This window comes from Alosa sapidissima, chromosome 5, assembly GCF_018492685.1.
Source record: "Alosa sapidissima isolate fAloSap1 chromosome 5, fAloSap1.pri, whole genome shotgun sequence".
In the NCBI taxonomy this organism is placed as follows: domain Eukaryota; kingdom Metazoa; phylum Chordata; class Actinopteri; order Clupeiformes; family Clupeidae; genus Alosa; species Alosa sapidissima.
In genome coordinates, this window is record NC_055961.1 from 36891407 (window position 1) to 36905911 (window position 14505).

At 44.2% G+C, this 14505-nt stretch overlaps 1 long non-coding RNA gene across 2 annotated transcripts in view; it reads right to left on the reverse strand.

Annotated features, from left to right (window-relative positions):
• The window catches only part of LOC121708643, a 39407-nt gene extending 25295 nt beyond the window's left edge, over window positions 1-14112 (reverse strand). The window contains exons 1-3 of one of the 2 annotated variants that reach the window (XR_006031718.1): window positions 13929-14112; window positions 13744-13851; window positions 13524-13639 (exon numbers count right to left, since the gene is read on the reverse strand). This is a non-coding gene — a long non-coding RNA (uncharacterized LOC121708643). Of the gene's footprint in view, window positions 1-13523; window positions 13852-13928 lie in introns of both variants that reach the window. The other variant, XR_006031717.1, reaches the window with a different exon arrangement.
• Between the last annotated feature and the right edge of the window lie 393 nt (window positions 14113-14505).

The window sequence follows — 14505 nt, forward strand, 5'->3', positions numbered from 1 at the left end:
ACATGGCAGGGTTGTTGAGATATGAGCTCACTTCCTGTTTGGCGGCTTCGCCACCAATTTTGATTGACTGTTACAAGCGAATGCTTTTGCCAATTGTTCCAGAAAGCAATATATTGATAGATTATGGTCTGAAGATGGTCTCTGCCAATTTTGGTGAGAATCCGCTGAAATTTGTGACCTGTGAAAACTTGTACGTGTTTTTGATTAAATCCAATATGGCGGCCGAATCAATTACGATGACATCACAAGTTGGCTTGGGTCGGCCTAAGGACCTCCAACAGTGTTACCAGACACCACTAGTGCATTTTAATTCCAAACACAACAGCAGCTACAGGCCAAAAGGCATGTTTCTTAATTACAGCGCCCCCTAGAGGTCAAAGGTCACCAGATTTATTGAGTGTCCCCCTGATTGGGTCCTGAGTCTATGCACCCAGTTTGGCTTTGATACATGCAAGGGTTGCTGAGATATGAGCTCACTTCCTGTTTGGCGGCTTCGCCGCAAATTTCGATTGGCTGTTACAGCCGAATGCTTCTGTCAATTGTTCCAGAAAGCAATGCACTGATAAGGCATGGTCTGAAGATGATCTCTGCCAATTTTGTTGAGGATCCACTGAAATTTGTGACCTGCGAAAATTCGTACGTGTTTTTGATTAAATCCAATATGGCGGCCGAATCAATTACGATGACATCACAAGTTGGCTTGGGTTGGCCTAAGGACCTCCAACAGTATTACCAGACACCACTAGTGCGTTTTAATTCTAAGCACAACTGCTGCTACAGGCCAAAAGGCATGTTTCTTAATTACAGCGCCCCCTAGAGGTCAAAGGTCACCAAATTTCTTGAGCGTCCCCCAGATGGGGTCCTGAGTCCATGGAATAAGTTTGGTTATGATAGATCAATGGGTTGCTGAGATATGAGCTCACTTCCTGTTTGGCGGCTTCGCCGCATATTTCGATTGGCTGTTACGGGCGAACGGTTTGAGTTCCGAAGACGAAAAGGAGTATCTTTTGTGAGGCTTGGGCTGAAGATCATGTGTGTCAAGTTTGGTGACGATCGGACAAAATTTGTGACCTGTGAAGTTTTAGTTTCACTTTCACTAAAATCCAATATGGCGGAAAATCCATCATGGCGGAAAATGACGTCATAGGGTGCGTTGAACTCGGCTTGGTCCAAGGGTTCCAATGATACCTCATTTTTGACAATCGGGTCAACAGGTCAGAAGTTACGTGCGTGAACGCAAGTCCAACTTTGGCCTGTTGGTGGCGCTAGAGTGCTTGAGGTGCCATCATGAAACTTGGTGACATTAATCATGGGACTGTCCCTAATCAGTGTGCCAAATTTCACAACTTTTCACCAGACGGTTCTATGGGCTGCCATTGACTTTAATGGCGGAATAATAATAATAATAATAATAATAATAATAAATATAGCTGCAAGCAGCAATGAGGGGGCCAAGCAGTGAGATCAGCAGGCCAGATTAACCATGTAAGTCAATGCCGTTGCATCAGACATATAGCCTTAAGCAGTCACAGCAAGTTCCATGCCATACAACCCAAGATTGGCTGAGTTACAAGGTCAAGTTTCACATCAAAACATAACTGATTTTGTGGGGCTGAACCAGGGCTGAGTGTCGCAGCCCCCTCCCCCAGCCAGCCCACCGCCGCAACCGCCTCTGCCCATCCCACCCCGTCCCACCCTTGCACGCACACATTAGAATGAACTAGATGGAACTTGCTGTCATCAGTTTCACATCAAAAATAAAAGATTGACTGAGATATGATCACACTTGCTGTGATTTAAACATAGAGGTCAACAATTGACGTCATAGGGTGTGTTGACCTCGGCTTGGCCCAAGGATTCCAATGATACCTCATTTTGCCATTCGGGTCAACAGGTCAAAAGTTACGTCCGTAAACACAAGTCCAACTTTGGCCTGTTGGTGGCGCTAGAGCGCTTGAGGTGCCGGCATGAAACTTGGTGAAATGAATTATTGGACTGTCCCCAATTAGTGTGCAAAATTGTATAACTTTTTACCAGACGGTTCTATGGGCTGCCATTGACTTCCATTGCAAAATAATGCGCATCAGCAACTACTGGCCAAAATGCATTTTTGTCAATTACGGTGCCCCCTAGAGGTCAAATGTCACCAAATTTCTTGAGCGTCATCCCGATGGGGTCTGAGGTACATGTATTAAATTTGGTTTTGATACATGAAAGCGTTGCTGAGATATGAAATCACTTCCTGTTTGGCGGCTTCGCCGCAAATTTCGATTGGCTGGTACAGGTCAATGCTTCTGTCAATTGTTCCAGAAAGCAATGCACTCATCAGGCATGGTCTGAAGATAGTCTCTACCAATTTTGGTGAAGAACAGATGAAATTTGTGACCTGCGAAAACTTGTACGTGTTTTTGATTAAATCCAATATGGCGGCCGAATCAATTACGATGACATCACAAGTTGGCTTGGGTCGGCCTAAGGACCTCCAACAGTATTAACAGACACCACTAGTGCATTTTAATTCTAAACACAACTGCAGCTACAGGCCAAAAGGCATGTTTCTTAATTACAGCGCCCCCTAGAGGTCAAAGGTCACCAAATTTCTTGAGCGTCCCCCTGATTGGGTCCTGAGTCCATGGACTAAGTTTGGTTATGATAGATCAATGGGTTGCTGAGATATGAGCTCACTTCCTGTTTGGCGGCTTCGCCGCAAATTTCGATTGGCTGTTACGCGCGAACGGTTTTAGTTCCGAAGACAAAAAGCAATGCATTAATGAGGCATGGTCTGTAGATGATATATATGAAGTTTGGTGTCGATCGGACAAAATGTGTGACCTCTGATACGTTTTAAGTGATTTTGATGAAATCCAAAATGGCGGAAAATCCATCATGGCGGAAAATGACGTCATAGGGTGCGTTGAACTCGGCTTGGTCCAAGGATTCCAACGGTACCTCATTTTTGACAATCGGGTCAACGGGTCAGAAGTTACGTGCGTGAACGCAAGTCCAACTTTGGCCTGTTGGTGGCGCTAGAGCGCGGGAGGTGCCGACATGAAACTTGGTGACATGAATCATTGGACTGTCTCCAATCAGTGTGCCAAATTTCACAACTTTTTGCCAGACGGTTCTATGGGCTGCCATAGACTTCCATGGCGGAATAATAATAATAATAAGAAAACTAACAAACACAATGGTTGCCTCGCAGCTTCGCTGCTTGGCCCCCAATAATAAGAACAAATAGAAACACAATGGTTGCCTCGCAGCTTCGCTGCTTGGCCCCCAATAATAATAAGAAAAAATAGAAACACAATGGGTGCCTTCGCAGCTTCGCTGCTTGGCCCCCAATAAGAACAAATAGAAAAACAATGGGTGCCTTCGCAGCTTCGCTGCTTGGCCCCCAAATATAGCTGCAAGCAGCAATGAGGGGGCCAAGCAGTGAGATCAGCAGGCCAGATTTGCCATGTAAGTCAATGCTGTTGCATCAGACATATAGCCTTAAGCAGTCACAGCAACTTCCATGCCATACAACCCAAGATTGGCTGACTTACAAGGTCAAGTTTCACATCAAAACATAACTGATTTTGTGGGGCTGAACCAGGGCTGAGTGTCGCCGCCCCCTCCCCCTGCCAGCCCACCGCCGCAACCGCCCCTGCCCATCCCACCCCGTCCCACCCTTGCACGCACACATTAGAATGAACTAGATGGAACTTGCTGTCATCAGTTTCACATCAAAAATAAAAAATTGACTGAGATATGATCACACTTGCTGTGATTTAAACACAGAGGTCAAAAATTGACGTCATAGGGTGTGTTGAACTCTTGGCCCAAGGATTCCAATGATACCTCATTTTGCCATTCGGGTCAACAGTTCAAAAGTTACGTCCGTGAACACAAGTCCAACTTTGGCCTGTTGGTGGCGCTAGAGCGCTTGAGGTGCCGGCATGAAACTTGGTGAAATGAATTATTGGACTGTCCCCAATTAGTGTGCAAAATTGTATAACTTTTTACCAGACGGTTCTATGGGCTGCCATTGACTTCCATTGCAAAATAATGCGCATCAGCAACTACTGGCCAAAATGCATTTTTGTCAATTACGGAGCCCCCTAGAGGTCAAATGTCACCAAATTTCTTGAGCGTCCTCCCGATGTGGTCTGAGTTACATGTACTAAGTTTGGTTTTGATACATGAAAGCGTTCCTGAGATATGAAATCACTTCCTGTTTGGCGGCTTCGCCACAAATTTTGATTGGCTGGTACAGGCCAAAGCTTCTGTCAATTGTTCCAGAAAGCAATGCACTCATCAGGCATGGTCTGAAGATGGTCTCTGCCAATTTTGGTGAGGATCCGCTGAAATTTGTGACCTGCCAAAACTTATATGTGTTTTTGATTAAATCCAATATGGCGGCCGAATCAATTACGATGACATCACAAGTTGTCCTGGGTTGGCCTAAGGACCTCCAACAGTATTATCAGACACCACTAGTGTGTTTTAATTCTAAGCACAACTGCTGCTACAGGCCAAAAGGCATGTTTCTTAATTACAGCGCCCCCTAGAGGTCAAAGGTCACCAGATTTCTTGAGCGTCCCCCTGATTGGGTCCTGAGTCCATATACTAAGTTTGGTTATGATAGATGAATGGGTTGCTGAGATATGAGCTCACTTCCTGTTTGGCGGCTTCGCCGCATATTTCGATTGGCTGTTACGGTCAAACGGTTTGAGTTCCGAAGACGAAAAGTGATAACTTTTGTGCGGCTTGGTCTGAAGAGCATGTGTGTCAAGTTTGGTGACGATCGGATAAAATTTGTGACCTTTGAAGTTTTAGTTTCACTTTCACTAAAATCCAATATGGCGGAAAATCCATCATGGCGGAAAATGACGTCATAGGGTGCGTTGAACTCGGCTTGGTCTAAGGATTCCAACGGTACTTCATTTTTCAAAATCGGATCAACAGGTCAAAAGTTACGTGCGTGAACGCACGTCCAACTTTGGCCTGTTGGTGGCGCTAGAGCCCTCGAGGAGCCGACATGAAACTTGGTGAAATTAATCATGGGACTGTCCCCAATCGGTGTGCCAAATTTCACAACTTTTTACCAGACGGTTCTATGGGCTGCCATAGACTCCCATGGCGGAAGAAAGATGTTAAATAATAATAATAGTAAGAAATCATAGAAACACAATGGGGCTTCGCAGCTTCGCTGCTTGGCCCCCAATAATAAGAACAAATAGAAACACAATGGTTGCCTCGCAGCTTCGCTGCTTGGCCCCCAATAATAAATATAGCTGCAAGCAGCAATGTGGGGGCCAAGCAAATAAGCAGAAGTTGGGATTGGACTGGACTAGACTAAGCTAGACTAGACAAGGCTGGACTGGACTGGACTGGACTGGATTGGATTGGATTGGACTGGACTGGACTGGATTGGATTGGATTGGATTGGACTGGATTGGGATTGGGATTGCAGAGATATGAGCCTACTTCATGTGATTGTTGATTGGATTGGATTGGATTTAATTGGACTGGATTGGATTGGACTGGATTGGATTTGATTGGACTGGATTGGGATTGCTGAGATATGAGCCTACTTGATGTGATTGTTGATTGGATTGGATTGAATTGGACTGGATTGGATTGGATTGGGATTGGACTGGACTGAATTGGACAGGACTGGACTGGATTGGATTGGAATGGACTGGATTGGATTGGATTGGGATTGCTGAGATATGAGCCTACTTGATGTGATTGTTGATTGGATTGGATTGAATTGGACTGGATTGGATTGGGATTGGACTGGACTGAATTGGACAGGATTGGATTGGAATGGAATGGACTGGATTGGATTGGATTTGGATTGCTGAGATATGAGCCTACTTCATGTGATTGTTGATTGGATTGGATTGAATTGGATTGGATTGGACTGGACTGGATTGGGATTGGGATTGCAGAGATATGAGCCTACTTCATGTGATTGTTGATTGGATTGGATTTAATTGGACTGCATTGGATTGGACTGGACTGGATTGGATTTGATTGGACTGGATTGGGATTGCTGAGATATGAGACTACTTCATGTGATTGTTGATTGGATTGGATTGAATTGGACTGGATTGGATTGGATTGGGATTGGACTGGACTGAATTGGACAGGACTGGACTGGACTGGATTGGATTGGAATGGACTGGATTGGATTGGATTGGGATTGCTGAGATATGAGCCTACTTGATGTGATTGTTGATTGGATTGGATTGAATTGGACTGGATTGGATTGGGATTGGACTGGACTGAATTGGACAGGATTGGATTGGATTGGAATGGAATGGACTGGATTGGATTGGATTTGGATTGCTGAGATATGAGCCTACTTCATGTGATTGTTGATTGGATTGGATTGAATTGGATTGGATTGGACTGGACTGGATTGGGATTGGGATTGCAGAGATATGAGCCTACTTCATGTGATTGTTGATTGGATTGGATTTAATTGGACTGCATTGGATTGGACTGGACTGGATTGGATTCGATTGGACTGGATTGGGATTGCTGAGATATGAGACTACTTCATGTGATTGTTGATTGGATTGGATTTAATTGGACTGGATTGGATTGGATTGGGATTGGACTGGACTGAATTGGACAGGACTGGACTGGATTGGATTGGATTGGAATGGACTGGATTGGATTGGATTGGGATTGCTGAGATATGAGCCTACTTGATGTGATTGTTGATTGGATTGGATTGAATTGGACTGGATTGGATTGGGATTGGACTGGACTGAATTGGACAGGATTGGATTGGAATGGAATGGACTGGATTGGATTGGATTTGGATTGCTGAGATATGAGCCTACTTCATGTGATTGTTGATTGGATTGGATTGAATTGGATTGGATTGGACTGGACTGGATTGGGATTGGGATTGCAGAGATATGAGCCTACTTCATGTGATTGTTGATTGGATTGGATTTAATTGGACTGCATTGGATTGGACTGGACTGGATTGGATTTGATTGGACTGGATTGGGATTGCTGAGATATGAGACTACTTCATGTGATTGTTGATTGGATTGGATTGAATTGGACTGGATTGGATTGGATTGGGATTGGACTGGACTGAATTGGACAGGACTGGACTGGATTGGATTGGATTGGAATGGACTGGATTGGATTGGATTGGGATTGCTGAGATATGAGCCTACTTGATGTGATTGTTGATTGGATTGGATTGAATTGGACTGGATTGGATTGGGATTGGACTGGACTGAATTGGACAGGATTGGATTGGAATGGAATGGACTGGATTGGATTGGATTTGGATTGCTGAGATATGAGCCTACTTCATGTGATTGTTGATTGGATTGGATTGAATTGGATTGGATTGGACTGGACTGGATTGGGATTGGGATTGCAGAGATATGAGCCTACTTCATGTGATTGTTGATTGGATTGGATTTAATTGGACTGCATTGGATTGGACTGGACTGGATTGGATTTGATTGTACTGGATTGGGATTGCTGAGATATGAGACTACTTCATGTGATTGTTGATTGGATTGGATTGAATTGGACTGGATTGGATTGGATTGGGATTGGACTGGACTGAATTGGACAGGACTGGACTGGATTGGATTGGATTGGATTGGATTGGGATTGCTGAGATATGAGCCTACTTGATGTGATTGTTGATTGGATTGGATTGAATTGGACTGGATTGGATTGGGATTGGACTGGACTGAATTGGACAGGATTGGATTGGAATGGAATGGACTGGATTGGATTGGATTTGGATTGCTGAGATATGAGCCTACTTCATGTGATTGTTGATTGGATTGGATTGAATTGGATTGGATTGGACTGGACTGGACTGGATTGGGATTGGGATTGCAGAGATATGAGCCTACTTCATGTGATTGTTGATTGGATTGGATTTAATTGGACTGCATTGGATTGGACTGGACTGGATTGGATTTGATTGGACTGGATTGGGATTGCTGAGATATGAGACTACTTCATGTGATTGTTGATTGGATTGGATTGAATTGGACTGGATTGGATTGGATTGGGATTGGACTGGACTGAATTGGACAGGACTGGACTGGATTGGATTGGATTGGAATGGACTGGATTGGATTGGATTGGGATTGCTGAGATATGAGCCTACTTGATGTGATTGTTGATTGGATTGGATTGAATTGGACTGGATTGGATTGGGATTGGACTGGACTGGATTGGATTGGAATGGAATGGACTGGATTGGATTGGATTTGGATTGCTGAGATATGAGCCTACTTCATGTGATTGTTGATTGGATTGGATTGAATTGGATTGGATTGGACTGGACTGGATTGGGATTGGGATTGCAGAGATATGAGCCTACTTCATGTGATTGTTGATTGGATTGGATTTAATTGGACTGCATTGGATTGGACTGGACTGGATTGGATTTGATTGGACTGGATTGGGATTGCTGAGATATGAGACTACTTCATGTGATTGTTGATTGGATTGGATTGAATTGGACTGGACTGGACTGGATTGTACTGGACTGGACTGGACTGGACTGGATTGGATTGGATTGGACTGGATTGGACTGGACTGGATTAGATTTGATTGGACTGGATTGGGATTGCTGAGATATGAGACTACTTCATGTGATTGTTGATTGGATTGGATTGAATTGGACTGGATTGGATTGGGATTGGACTGGACAGAATTGGACAGGATTGGATTGGATTGGATTGGATCGGATTGGAATGGACTGGACTGGACTGGATTGGATTGGATTGGGATTGCTGAGATATGAGCCTACTTCATGTGATTGTTGATTGGATTGGATTGAATTGGACTGGACTGGACTGGATTGGATTGTACTGGACTGGATTGGATTGAATTGGACTGGACTGGATTGGATTGGGATTGGACTTGACTGAATAGGACAGGACTGGATTGGATTGGAATGGACTGGATTGGATTGGCATTGCTGAGATATGAGCCTACTTCAAGTGATTGTTGATTGGATTGGATTGAATTGGACTGGACTGGACTAGATTGGATTGTACTGGACTGGATTGGACTGGACTGGATTAGATTTGATTGGACTGGATTGGGATTGCTGAGGTATGAGCCTACTTCATGTGATTGTTGATTGTATGGGATTGAATTGGACTGGATTGGATTGGATTGGGATTGGATTTGGATTGTTGAGATATGAGCCTACTTCATGTGATTGTTGATTGGATTGGATTGAATTGGATTGGGATTGGGTCTTGAGTCCATGTACAAAGTTTGGTTTCAATCCATGAAAGCGTTAGTAAGATATGAGCCTAATTCAAGTCATAGTTTTCCCTAGTGGTCAAAAGACACCAAATGTATTGTAGCTATTCAGGATGTGTTCATGAGTCCACGTCCCAAGTTTGGTGTTGATACGAGAAAGTCTTGCTAATTATAGCACCCCTAGTGGTCAAAAGTCACCAAATTTATTGTGCGTCCTCAGGTTGTGACCACTAGTCCACGTACTAAGTTTGAGGTTGATGCGAGAAAGTATTGCTAATTATAGCGCCCCTAGTGGTCGTCAAAGTACACTAAATGTTTTGTGTGTCCTCAGGATGGGGTCCCAAGTCTATGAATCAAGTTTGGTTTTGATATGTGAAAGCGTTGCTGAGAGAGAAGCTAACTTCCTGTAACTCTAGCGCCCCCCTAGTGGTCGAAGGTCACCAAATTGATTGTGTGTCCTCAGGGAGGGGTTCCAAGTCCATATACCAAGTTTGGTTTTGATATGTGAAAGTGTTGCTGAGATATGAGCCTACTTCCTGTGATTATAGCGCCCCCATAGTGGTCAAAAGTCACCAAATTTATTGAGCATTCTCCTAATTGGGTCCTGAGCCCATGTACCGAGTTTGGTTTTGATACGTGAAAGCTTGGCGGAGATAACATTTCACTTCCTGTTTGGAGGCTTCGCCGCCAATTTCGATTGATCGTCATGGCTGACTTGTTTTGAATAAAGGTCCAAAAAGCAATGTGTTTGTGACGGTTGGTCTGAAGATCATCTGTGTCAAGTTTCGTGAGAATTGGATGAAGTTTGTGACCTGTGAAAACTTTTAAGTGTTTTTGATGAAATCCAATATGGCGGTCCAATCAATTATGTTAATGTCAAAAGTTGAGATGTGACAGCCTAAGGACCTCCCAAAGTATTGATAGAGATCACTAATATGTTTTAATTTCAAACACATCACCCCATACAGGCCAAAACGTAGTTTTGTTAATTATAGCGCCACCTGTAGGTCAAAAGTCATGAAATTTATTGAGCCTCCTCTTAATTGGGTCCTGAGCCCATGTAGTGAGTTTGGTTTTGATATGTGAAAGCCTTGCCGAGATCTGAGTTCACTTCCTGTTTGGCGGCTTCGCCGCCAATTTTGATTGGTCGTGACTGGCGACCAGCTTTGAGTATGGGTGTCAAAGGCAATGTAATTATGAGACATGGTCTGAAGATCATCTGTGTCAAGTTTCGTGAAAATTGGATGAAGTTTGTGACCTGTGAAAACTTTTAAGTGTTTTTGATGAAATCCAATATGGCGGTCCAATCAATTATGTTAATGTCAAAAGTTGATATGTGTCAGCCTAAGGACCTCCCAAAGTATTAACAGAGATCACTAATATGTTTTAATTTCAAACACATCACCCCATAGAGGCCAAAACGTAGTTTTGTTAATTATAGCGCCACCTGTAGGTCAAAAGTCATGAAATGTATTGAGCCTCCTCCTAATTGGGTCCTGAGTCCATGTACTGAGTTTGGTTTTGATATGTGAAAGCCTTGCCGAGATCTGAGTTCACTTCCTGTTTGGCGGCTTCGCCGCCAATTTTGATTGGTCGTGACTGGCGACCAGTTGTGAGTATGGGTGTCAAAGGCAATGCAATTATGAGGCATGGTCTGAAGATCATCTGTGCCAAGTTTCGTGAAAATTGGATGAAGTTTGTGACCTATGAAAACTTTTAAGAGTTTTTGATGAAATCCAATATGGCGGAGGTCCAATATGGCGGAAAGTAATGTAATAGGAGTCAGTGAACTCAGGTCGGTCCAGGGGTTCCAACTGTATATGGATGTTCAAAATTGGACATACGGTTGAAAAGTTAAGTGCATGGATGCAACGCCAACTTTGAGACATTGGTGGCGCTAGACTGCCTGGGGTTCAGACTTGAAAATTTGTGAAATGGAATATGGGAAGGTATGGAATGAATGTGCCAAATTTCACAACTTTTTACTGTACGGTTCTATGGGCTGCCATAGACTTCAATGGCAGCGGAAAGATGTGTAATAATAATAATAATAAGAAAAGGTAGAATCACTAGGGGTTGCCGCGCAGCTTCGCTGCTTGGCCCCCAAATATAGCTGCAAGCAGCAATGAGGGGGCCAAGCAGTGAGATCAGCAGGCCAGATTTGCCATGTAAGTCAATGCCGTTGCATCAGACATATAGCCTTAAGCAGTCACAGCAAGTTCCATGCCATACAACCCAAGATTGGCTGAGTTACAAGGTCAAGTTTCACATCAAAACATAACTGATTTTGTGGGGCTGAACCAGGGCTGAGTGTCGCCGCCCCCTCCCCCAGCCAGCCCACAGCCGCAACCGCCCCTGCCCATCCCACCCCGTCCCACCCTTGCACGCACACATTAGAATGAACTAGATGGAACTTGCTGTCATCAGTTTCACATCAAAAATAAAAGATTGACTGAGATATGATCACACTTGCTGTGATTTAAACACAGAGGTCAAAAATTGACGTCATAGGGTGTGTTGAACTCGGCTTGGCCCAAGGATTCCAATGATACCTCATTTTGCCATTCGGGTCAACAGGTCAAAAGTTACGTCAGTGAACACAAGTCCAACTTTGGCCTGTTGGTGGCGCTAGAGCGCTTGAGGTGCCGGCATGAAACTTGGTGAAATGAATTATTGGACTGTCCCCAATTAGTGTGCAAAATTTTATAACTTTTTACCAGACGGTTCTATGGGCTGCCATTGACTTCCATTGCAAAATAATGCGCATCAGCAACTACTGGCCAAAATGCATTTTTGTCAATTACGGAGCCCCCTAGACGTCAAATGTCACCAAATTTCTTGAGCGTCCTCCCGATGTGGTCTGAGGTACATGTACTAAGTTTGGTTTTGATACATGAAAGCGTTGCTGAGATATGAAATCACTTCCTGTTTGGCGGCTTCGCCGCAAATTTTGATTGGCTGGTACAGGCCAAAGCTTCTGTCAATTGTTCCAGAAAGCAATGCACTCATCAGGCATGGTCTGAAGATGGTCTCTGCCAATTTTGGTGAGGAACAGATGAAATTTGTGACCTGCCAAAACTTTTTTGTGTTTTTGATTTAATCCAATATGGCGGCCGAATCAATTACGATGACATCACAAGTTGGCTTGGGTCGGCCTAAGGACCTTCAACAGTAGTACCAGACACCACTAGTGGGTTTCAATTCTAAGCACAACTGCAGCTACAGGCCAAAAGGCATGTTTCTTAATTACAGCGCCCCCTAGAGGTCAAAGGTCACCAAATTTCTTGAGCGTCCCCCGGATTGGGTCCTGAGTCCATGGGATAAGATTGGGTATGATAGATCAATGGGTTGCTGAGATATGAGCTCACTTCCTGTTTGGCGGCTTCGCCGCAAATTTCGATTGGCGGTTACGCGCGAACGGTTTTAGTTCCGAAGACAAAAAGCAATGCATTAATGAGGCATGGTCTGTAGATGATATCTATGAAGTTTGGTGTCGATCGGACAAAATGTGTGACCTCTGATACGTTTTAAGTGATTTTGATGAAATCCAAAATGGCGGAAAATCCATCATGGCGGAAAACGACGTCATAGGGTGCGTTGAACTCGGCTTGGTCCAAGGATTCCAACGATACCTCGTTTTTCAAAATCGGATCAACAGGTCAAAAGTTACATGCGTGAACGCACGTCCAACTTTGGCCTGTTGGTGGCGCTAGAGCGCTTGAGGTGCCATCATGAAACTTGGTGACATTAATCATGGGACTGTCCCTAATCAGTGTGCCAAATTTCACAACTTTTCACCAGACGGTTCTATGGGCTGCCATTGACTTCCATGGCGGAAGAAGGTATAATAATAATAAGAAAAGCTAGAAACACAATGGGTGCCTTCGCAGCTTCGCTGCTTGGCCCCCAATAAGAAAAAATAGAAACACAATGGGTGCCTTCGCAGCTTCGCTGCTTGGCCCCCAATAATAATAAGAAATCATAGAAACACAATGGGTGCCTTCGCAGCTTCGCTGCTTGGCCCCCAATAATAAGAAATCATAGAATCACAATGGGTGCCTTCGCAGCTTCGCTGCTTGGCCCCCAACTACACACTAATGCACACACACAGTGAAGAGGAGGGCTAGCTACAAGAACACCCCCACCACCAGACAGCGCGCCACGCCAGGAGGCCTTAGCATCACAAACTAGGAAACAGTATCTACACATTTAAAAAGAGACTACGCTACCAGTTGACCCGCTCACAAACAGTACATACATACATGCGCTACAGTTGGGTTACAATCACCGCCTCACGAGGGAGGAATCCAACGCAGACAAAGGCAAACAATTACACACAATTACACCCGGGCAAAACAGCAACCAGTTGATGGCACCCCTAAAACACAGAGGCACCCAGATAAGCTTGACATGGGGCAAGGCAGTTCAACATTACAATTAGGCAACACTAAATCACTGCAATCCTTATGAAGCAGATATTACCTGCGCTGTCAATATCTACCCATACCGAATGCGGAAATGTGGAGGCCGCCAGGGAGTCATAGCGAATTCAGTGATCTCTAATGCCAGTAGATGCACACCGAGTGGGACCTGTATGAAGGGAAAGATTACTTTATGAAGAGCGATCTATATTCACAGAACATGGAAGAGAGTATTAGGCTACCTACCGCCATTCACCTCTGTGAAAGCGTTTGCGCTAGCATGCCATAGAGGGAAAATGTCCTGCAAGTGGAGGAACCAGGCTGACTTAAATAGCCTCAGTCTAACAAGCAATCAGCTCGTCCCTCCCCCTAATCAAGGTTGCCTGCTTGACTAGGCTACTATGCAGTATTCCACTACACATAGTATTCTTTAAATCTTACCATTGCTCCGGTAGCGCCTATGTGTCTCCGAGTGAACCCTGGTAGGCTACGGCTGGCTCTGATTTTCCAAAAGCAGATGTCCATTCTCTGCATTCAGTTTTGCATATATTTTTGTTGAATGAAGATTGTCTTTATCACTATCATTTATATATTTGCCTCTGAAATTCTCATTGTGTTGGTGTGAAGGGAAAATCTGAATCTAAACTCTTTCGACTGTTTTAAGTCAGGTTACATTATTGGAGCTTGCAGGGAACAGACATGTCATACCCAGCATCATTTCTGCCTGTTGAGCGTATTACTGGGAGTTGTTTAAGCAAGACCAAAGGCCACAGTCATGCCAGCATGCACAGTTCACTCTCCCTGCTACCCTGATTTGCATTTG